Consider the following 8,187-nt stretch of genomic DNA (forward strand, 5'->3'; position numbering starts at 1 on the left):
TTTTAAATTTTAAGAACCATCTAAGAATCATTATGCTTCAATGTCTTTTATATATATATATATATATATACATATTCTTGTTATTGTTCATAGGCTCTTGCTTATGGCACGTCGTCCAAGAGAGAGAAAGATTTGTAAGGACTTGGTCCACACCTGCTCGACGATGTCTAGTACTATTTATGTGTTTTCTTTTTTGGAATATTTAAGGGTTGAAACCCTTCACAAGAAGGTCAATTGGTCATAATTATGTATTATCATTTAACTTTGATACACGGTTGTCACAATTATTTATAATCATTCGATGTAAAAATTTGAAATTTTTTTTTTTGAAGTTTGTGTTTGAGCAATGGAATAAAAGTAACCTTTCAATTTTATACCTAGTGGTCAAGATTAATTGTGACCACTTTATACCAAGATCTTTTTGTATACTTTTTTTAGAGGTTACTTTCTCTGGTACCTATTTCTAAATTAAAAAAAAGATCTTTTTGTATACTTTTTTTAGAGGTTACTTTCTCTGGTACCTATTTCTAAATTAAAAAAAAAGAACGTGTTTGGTTAGTCGGCCGACTTACACTATTCTTGTGTGTTCTCCCTATCAAATATATCTCAAAGATGTATTTTCAATTTAAAATTTTAGAGTTCAACAAGCTCAACCATGACAATGATCTAAATTTGAAATTATTTTTTTTAAAAAAAAGAATGTTATTTCCTTTCTTCACCCTCCATTTTAAACTTTTGGTAGATGAACATTTTTTATCATCCATCTCAGAGATAGACCTTAATAGATACGGGACAGATAATAGGTGAGTCGGCAACTTACCAAAACCGTGTTCTTTAAAAAGTTGCCTTTGTCAAGGATTAGGAACAGGGGCATTGGATTGGGTTCCACGGGAGAAATTTAAATTATTTTAGGAGGTACAAATGAAAGCCAAATGGTAAACCCTAAGTCCTTTAAGCCCTAGGCGATTTTTTAAAGGGATTATGACGCTTTTAGCATATATTTCCTTCTTTGTTTTGTTTATCCATGTATTTGAAACCAACGCCATTTATTTTAGCAAAATAAAAAAAGATTATCTACATTAAGTGGGTGGTTGTAAAAGTGTTAGAGAATATGCACAAAATTTCACAAAAAAAAAAAAAAAAAAAAAAAAAAAAAAAAAAAAAAAAAAAAAACATGATGATTGTTATTAGGTTTGAATTATTCTTAATAGTTAGAATAATAGTTAATAGGTTTGAATTGCATAACCCATCGAACTAGGGGTCCTCAATAGTTATTAGGTTTAAATTAAATTTATTATTTTGACCTCGCTCTCCCGATTAAAACCTTCCCCTTTCAATCTCCTGCCTTTTTCACTCTCTACACCATAGCAATCATCCATGGTGATGGTCTTTTATCATTGCCGCATTGGTGTTCCAAAACCAGGAGCGATGAAATCTTGGGGAAGAGGTTTTAACATTCTATGCAATAGGTTTTTTTTCTTGTACATGGAGAAGAAAAGAGAGGGCAAACATAGCAGCAGGGGTCTGGCCTTTTTTTTTTTTTCTTTTTTTTGGGTACCAAGTAAGGGAGTATACGAATACTTGAAACTAAAAACCACCAATGATGTTTATGCATCAATAAATTAACCACCAATGATGTTTATGAATCAATAAATTGGGCTGGTTTTTGGGATATTGCTAATGCAAAACCAAAGCATGTTTGAAAAGAGAAGGAAGAGGCCGCTGAGAAAGAAAAGCAAGACGGATATACAAAAGGGGCTCGTAAGTCTCTTTGCTTGTGTATTTCAAGGCTTCGCTTTGCAATCAAGTTTTCATGCTATTTAGAGAGAGAAAGAGAGCAAGTGGGAGAAGAGAGTTTGGAGAAAAAGAGATAACGAGAATATTTAGAGAGAGATGGCAAGTGGGAGGAGATAGTTTAGAGAAGAAGAGATGCAAAGAAAAACGCGATGATTGTGGTTTTTTTTTTTTTTTTGTTGGGCAGGCTTTTTTCGTTTCCTCTGCAAAATAAAACTTATATCCTTCCTCTACGTTTCCTCGGCAAAATAAAACTTATATACTTCCTCTAATCCAACCGTCCTTTCTAAATGGAGAGTTAAGGTTGTCCCAAACACAATATCACATCTCTAGACTATTTTATTTTTAATATTTTTTATATAAACTATTTTGACACCAAATTTTGAACGTCCAATCCTCTATTAAACTTGCACTCATAAATATATATATATAAATATATTCCTACTAAAATAAAATAACCAAAATACCCTTGAAAGCTTCAAATGGTGTTTTAATATAAACTTTGGTGTGCAATGTGCTTGAATATGTTATCTGCTTGTTGTTTGTTGTTCCATGTTGTTGTTGTTATTCATATATACATGTTTATATTTATGCACATCTATATTGATATCAGAGCTATGTGATTGAGCGTAGTTCTTAAAAGTTTACTTTGTTGACTGGGTTAATCTATAACTCATACTGATATTAGTATGCTCTGCGACTGCCTAGTTGATCTAGGATCTCTCGCATCAGAAAACATAGTATGAATTAAAGGTTAACTACTAGTGTTGATGATATTCCATTGTCAATACTTTCTTAATGTTAACATAACAGGAGCTTTGTTGAAGGCGAGAAGGGCGTATTTGGAGTTCATATTTTGTTAATCAGAAAAAGAAAGTTGGCCTTAACCTTTTCTCAAAAATTTTACAGTCAACACTGTAGCTGATTTCAAAATGTCAGAAGAAAATGTCTCGGATATCTCTTTAGATAGTGCCTCTTCTTTTAACTCAGACTCAAGACCATGTTTTCTAAACAAAAACATCTTTTTGAAATAACCTATACTCCTGAAAAAAATTTTGAAACTAGTTCTCAATTAATTAATCCTTATCATGTTTATGATAGGTCTAGGTTAAATTGGACCAAAAAAATAAAAAAACTTTGTGGAAAAAAGAATCTTGAAGCCATCAAAGAATATGTTCAAGCTTCTTCTTTTGATCAACATCAAATCCCTGCTACCCAAGCTAAGTAATACATAACCATCACCTTGCATAGAAACCTTTTTTTCCAATGGCTTAAAGATGGGTATACACATATTCATTTTGGAGCCATTAAATTAGCTTTAACCTTTCATGAAAGAAAAGGTATGGAGGCAATTTCCCGAATTGCTTTGTTAGATTCCAGATTTTTAGAATACCAGCATGCTTGCATAAGAATTGTACAAACAACCTTAAATGCTGGCACCATTTTGTTACCTTCTTCCCAAACTTTAACATCCCAATTAAAGACCCCCATTTGAGTTCTGCTTTTAAAGTTCAATTACAAATTACAAGAATCAGACAAATTGAAACAGCCACTGTAGCTACACTCTATTATCAAATGGTGTATAGACTGCAGAACCATGCTTTTGATATAGTAACCCCTTTTGTCCCCAGAACATAAAAATACTGCCTTGTTCATTAAAGTTGATAACAATTTCCAACCTGTCTGTCATTACATCCCTAGACAAATATCTTGAGAAAGATTGCTCGAGTTGATACCATCTACATGGGTGACAAATTATGAAAATTTTCAAAATCAAAGTCAGCCAGTGATGCAATTAGATTCTAGAAGGACAAGAATGCCTGATGGAACAGTACAAATAAGTTTTCAAACTCCAAGACCTATTGAAAATCAAACCAGAGAAATTTTCCCTACCCAATTTCAGGAACTTCTTGAAAAAGTTCCAGTGGTTGCATTTGATAAAACAGGGAAACCTATTTATGAACAGAAGACTTCTGATGGTCATAATTGGTTTGATAGTTGCAGTTGTTCCACTTGTCTTCAAGATGATTTTGATGATATACCAAAAAGGAGAAATAAAAAGAAGATATCATCTCAACAAAAACTTCATTAGAGATTCATTGAAGGTGATCCAACAGTTGGATTACTTGGTGAAAGCTCAAGAAAATGGGATTATTATGTGACTTATGGTAGTCAAAATTCCAAGAACACTGTTGTCCTAGAAATCGTCCCAACAGGATGGAATGACTCAGATGAAAGATCTGAAAGAAAAATTCAAATTCCAGAATACTTAGCCTTTGACCCTCAAAGTCCAAGTTATGCCTCTAATTTTCCTCTATTACATGATTATGAAAAAATTCAAGAAAATAAAAAACATGTATGGAAGATAAAAAATCTCACAGCTAGAGATTCTTCTGGATTGTTAAAAACTATATCTCCAGCAGAAGCAAGCCTCAATTGGCAAGCTGATAATGCTAAATCACAAAATTTAGCATTACTCAGGATTGAAGAAAAACAAAATGTGATGAATTCGTAGTTACAGGGATTAGTTGGTATAATTATTCAGTTGAAAGAAAGGATTCAATCTTTGCATGAAGAATTGATGCAGATCTTGTATACAGTCAAAGATATTCATGAGCAATCTTATTTACTGAATCAAAAAGGCAAAGAAAAAGTTTTTTTGGAAAAGCAATTACAGAGTCTTGAAAAAGATATTTGGATGAAATCTCAATACTCTCAACCACAATATCATTCACAAATCCAACCCTTGCTTGCAAACCCATATATTCAGACTTATCCTACTTTAAGAAGTCCAGACCCTTTACCACCTACCAAAACCCTTTACCCACCTACAAGTTCAATTCCTCCAAGATATTTTGGTTTTAGAGCTTTAACTTCCTTTGAAGAAGAAAGAAGATTTCCTGAAGAAAGATTTCCTGAAGAAATGTTCTTTCCCCAATTGAGAAACAAACCAAATATTTCAATCCCGAGTTCTTCGCAAACCCCAATACCAAAGCCTTCTTTTACCTCACCACCTATTCCAATTCAAACCCAATCTACTCCACAAGTACCTAAGAATGAAACTCAGATGTTCCTGACACCTGACCATGAACCAGATGTTACTGCCTCCTCAGTCCCAACTCAAACACTTTCTTATTCTGAACCCATTTTCAATATAAGTTCATTCCTCAAAAACCTAACCAAACAACCTGAACTGAACCTCCAAACTGAAACCCAATCCTCTGAAAACATGACTGATAATTCTAAAACATTTGATGAAAAATCTTCCTCCATTTCCTCTGACCCAAAATCCTTATTAATGATGAACCCCCCTGAACAACCAGACCCATATATAGATGAAGAATTTAGACCTCCAAACCACCAAGAATCACAGCCTATCCCAACCTATGGAGATTCATCTAAAGGATTTACTGTTGAAGACATTCCACCAGCAAAATGGAATGACAGATTCCGAGAGATCCAAGGATGGATGCATTTAGAGATGCTTAATCCTGCAAATACTCTAGCCAGTACAATTTCTAAAGTCATTGTAAGGCTAAGAGGACGCCTTTTTGATTGGTATACAAGCCTCGGAGAATACAGACAAACACAGTTGAGAAATAGTCAGTCTATTGTTGAAATTCTTAATTATTTAGTTGTTAAATTCTCAGGCCCAATTAAGCATGAACAAATTGTTGCCCGAAAAGAATTTTTCCAGTGTAAGTGTTGTTCATTCAAGAGACAAGATCTTGAAAAGCATTTTTCTGATATGAACAAAAGATACCATAAAATAGGAGGGATAGATGATATAAATTTGAAACAATTTTATCTTGAATCCATACCTCCTACTCTTGGTAAAGAAACAACAAAAACAATGGAAAATCAAAGACTTACTATTCAAAATACCACTTTTGGTGAATTATACCAATTTGTTCTCCATGCTTTAGAAAGACTCTGCAATCAAGTTGAATTTGTGAAACAAATGGAAAAAAATAAGCATTTATTAAGAAAATCTTGTGATAAACCATATCTCAAGATTAAATGTGATGCATAAAAACAGCGTTCATGTCCACTTGCAGGAAAAGAAAAAAAGAAGTCTGATCAAAAGAGAAAAAAGAAGAAATTCAAAATATTCAAATTTCTTAGAAGATCGAGATTTCGACGAAAGAGACAATACAAAGGAGATAGATGCTATGTTTGTGGAAAGAAAGGCCATTTTGCAAAAGATTGTCCGAACCAAAAAAAGAAGAAAAATATTATACATCTTTTATCACAGGTTTTAGATGAAGAAATTGATGATGATTTAGAATCTGTGTTTTCATTGGATGATGAACAAAGTCCAGAAACTTTGATATCCATCTCTTATTCTGAAGATTTTGAGCTGAATGAGATAAGCAACGAGCTTGTTCCAGAGATATTGTCTCCATGGGATGAAATTTCAGAAATAAATAACCTACCCTTCCAACCTACCCCAACAGCCCTTGTTCAGATACTCCAAGAACACTATTCCAAACCTTTAACCATCCCAGCATTTTTTGATATAAGAGCAGTTGCCAGTATTTTAAAACCTGATTTGCTACCAAAACAGTTTTGAGAAACATGTAACCAAACATTTAGAGCCGCAAACGGTGAAAAATTCTCAATAACCCAAATTAGCAAACCCGTTTTGATAAAACTATTCCCTAAAGTGGTCATCCAGCATAAACTCTTAGAATCCTATTTACCCAACAAAGACCATTTACTTGGATTTGATGTTTTAAATCAAGTAAAGCTTCAATGGACCTCCAGATGATTACACTTTAGAAACATCACCTTACCATGGATAGCCAGTATAGACCAACCATGCACCTTAGAATCAGGGAAACAAAAAATTATATCAGACTGCTGTGCAAATTCCCATTCTGAAGTCCTTAAAAAATGTACCAACCCTTTATGGAAAAACCAGAATTTCTATGTCAAATTACCTTTCAAGAGAAATGAAGACATAAATCCCACAAAAGCTTCCCATAGAGGTTTAAATCCAGATTTGATGGATTAAGCTAAGCTAGAAATACAGGATCTGATAAAGGAACAGTTAATTGAGCCAACCAATTCTCCTTGGGCATGTGAAGCTTTTTATGTAAATAAAAGATCTTCGAAGAAAACTAAGGTTAGTCATCAACTATCAGCCTTTAAATACTTTTCTCTCTGATGATAAATTCCCATTACCTAATCAGATTGCCTTGTTTTCTCAAATCTCTCATGCTCATATATTTTCCAAATTCGATTTGAAATCAGGATTCTGGCAAATACGAATTCACCCTGATGACCGTCCTAAAACAGCTTTCTGTTTACCAAATTACCATTTTCAATGGACGGTTATGGCCTTTGATTTGAAAAATGCACCCACATATTTTCAAAAAGTTTTAACCACCATTTTCGAACCAATCTTAACACAAGCACTGATGTATATAGATGATATATATATATATATATATATATGTCCCCTTTTATTCCTAAACTTTCCTTGTTCACTAGTCATCTTTATCTATTGCTAAAAAAAAGAGCACCACCATGGACAAGAAAACAGATTGAGTGTGTTCAAGAGCTTAAAAGATTATCTCAAGATTTACCTTATCTAAAAATTGCTTCTTCAAGAAAAAGAATTTTACAAATTGATGCTTCTAATGAATTTTGGGCATGTATCCTACTTGAACAAAAAGATAAAACCAGAATGATATGTGGATACAACAAAGGAAAGTTCAAAGACTCTGAACTCCATTACCATTCAACATTCAAAAAAATCCTTGCAGTAAAAAGAGGAATTGAAAAATTCCAATTTCACTTGATAGGACATACTTTCCTTGTTGAAATGGATTTATCTGTTTTTCCAAATATGCTAAAATTCAAAAATAAGATTCTTCCGAATCCTCAATTACTCAGATGGTCAAATGGGTTTTCTCAATAGAATTTTGAGTACAAGCATATTTCTGGAAAAAACAATATTTTGGCTGATATGTTTTCAAGAAGAAAGTTTTCTGAAGAAACCAGTCTTGCTATTGTTCCCTTCATAGGAGCAACAATCAGACTTGAAGAAGAAACAAATGAAGTTCTTGATGAAATTTACGACATCATTCTCAAAAAAACTATGGAATCCAGAAATGAGAATATGCAACAAAAGATGCATGAAATATTGATCAGAAATCATGGAGATTGTTTTCAAGGAATTCGATGCCATCCTACTTATCCATTTTTATCCCTCTTTCAAACCAGACATTACTATAATATGCCAAAAGAAGCTATTTGTTTCCTCTAGTACCTTACCCAAAACCATCATATATGTTTTAATTTCCATGTAAGAAAATTATTGTCCTACCTCAGACATTGTCATTTCCCACAATAGAACAACTACATCTATCCCAATCCTAGAGCATT

The sequence above is a fragment of the Amborella trichopoda genome, chromosome 3 (assembly GCF_054954075.1).
Source record: "Amborella trichopoda isolate Santa Cruz 75 chromosome 3, AtrichopodaSantaCruz75HAP2 v2.0, whole genome shotgun sequence".
Lineage (NCBI taxonomy): Eukaryota > Viridiplantae > Streptophyta > Magnoliopsida > Amborellales > Amborellaceae > Amborella > Amborella trichopoda.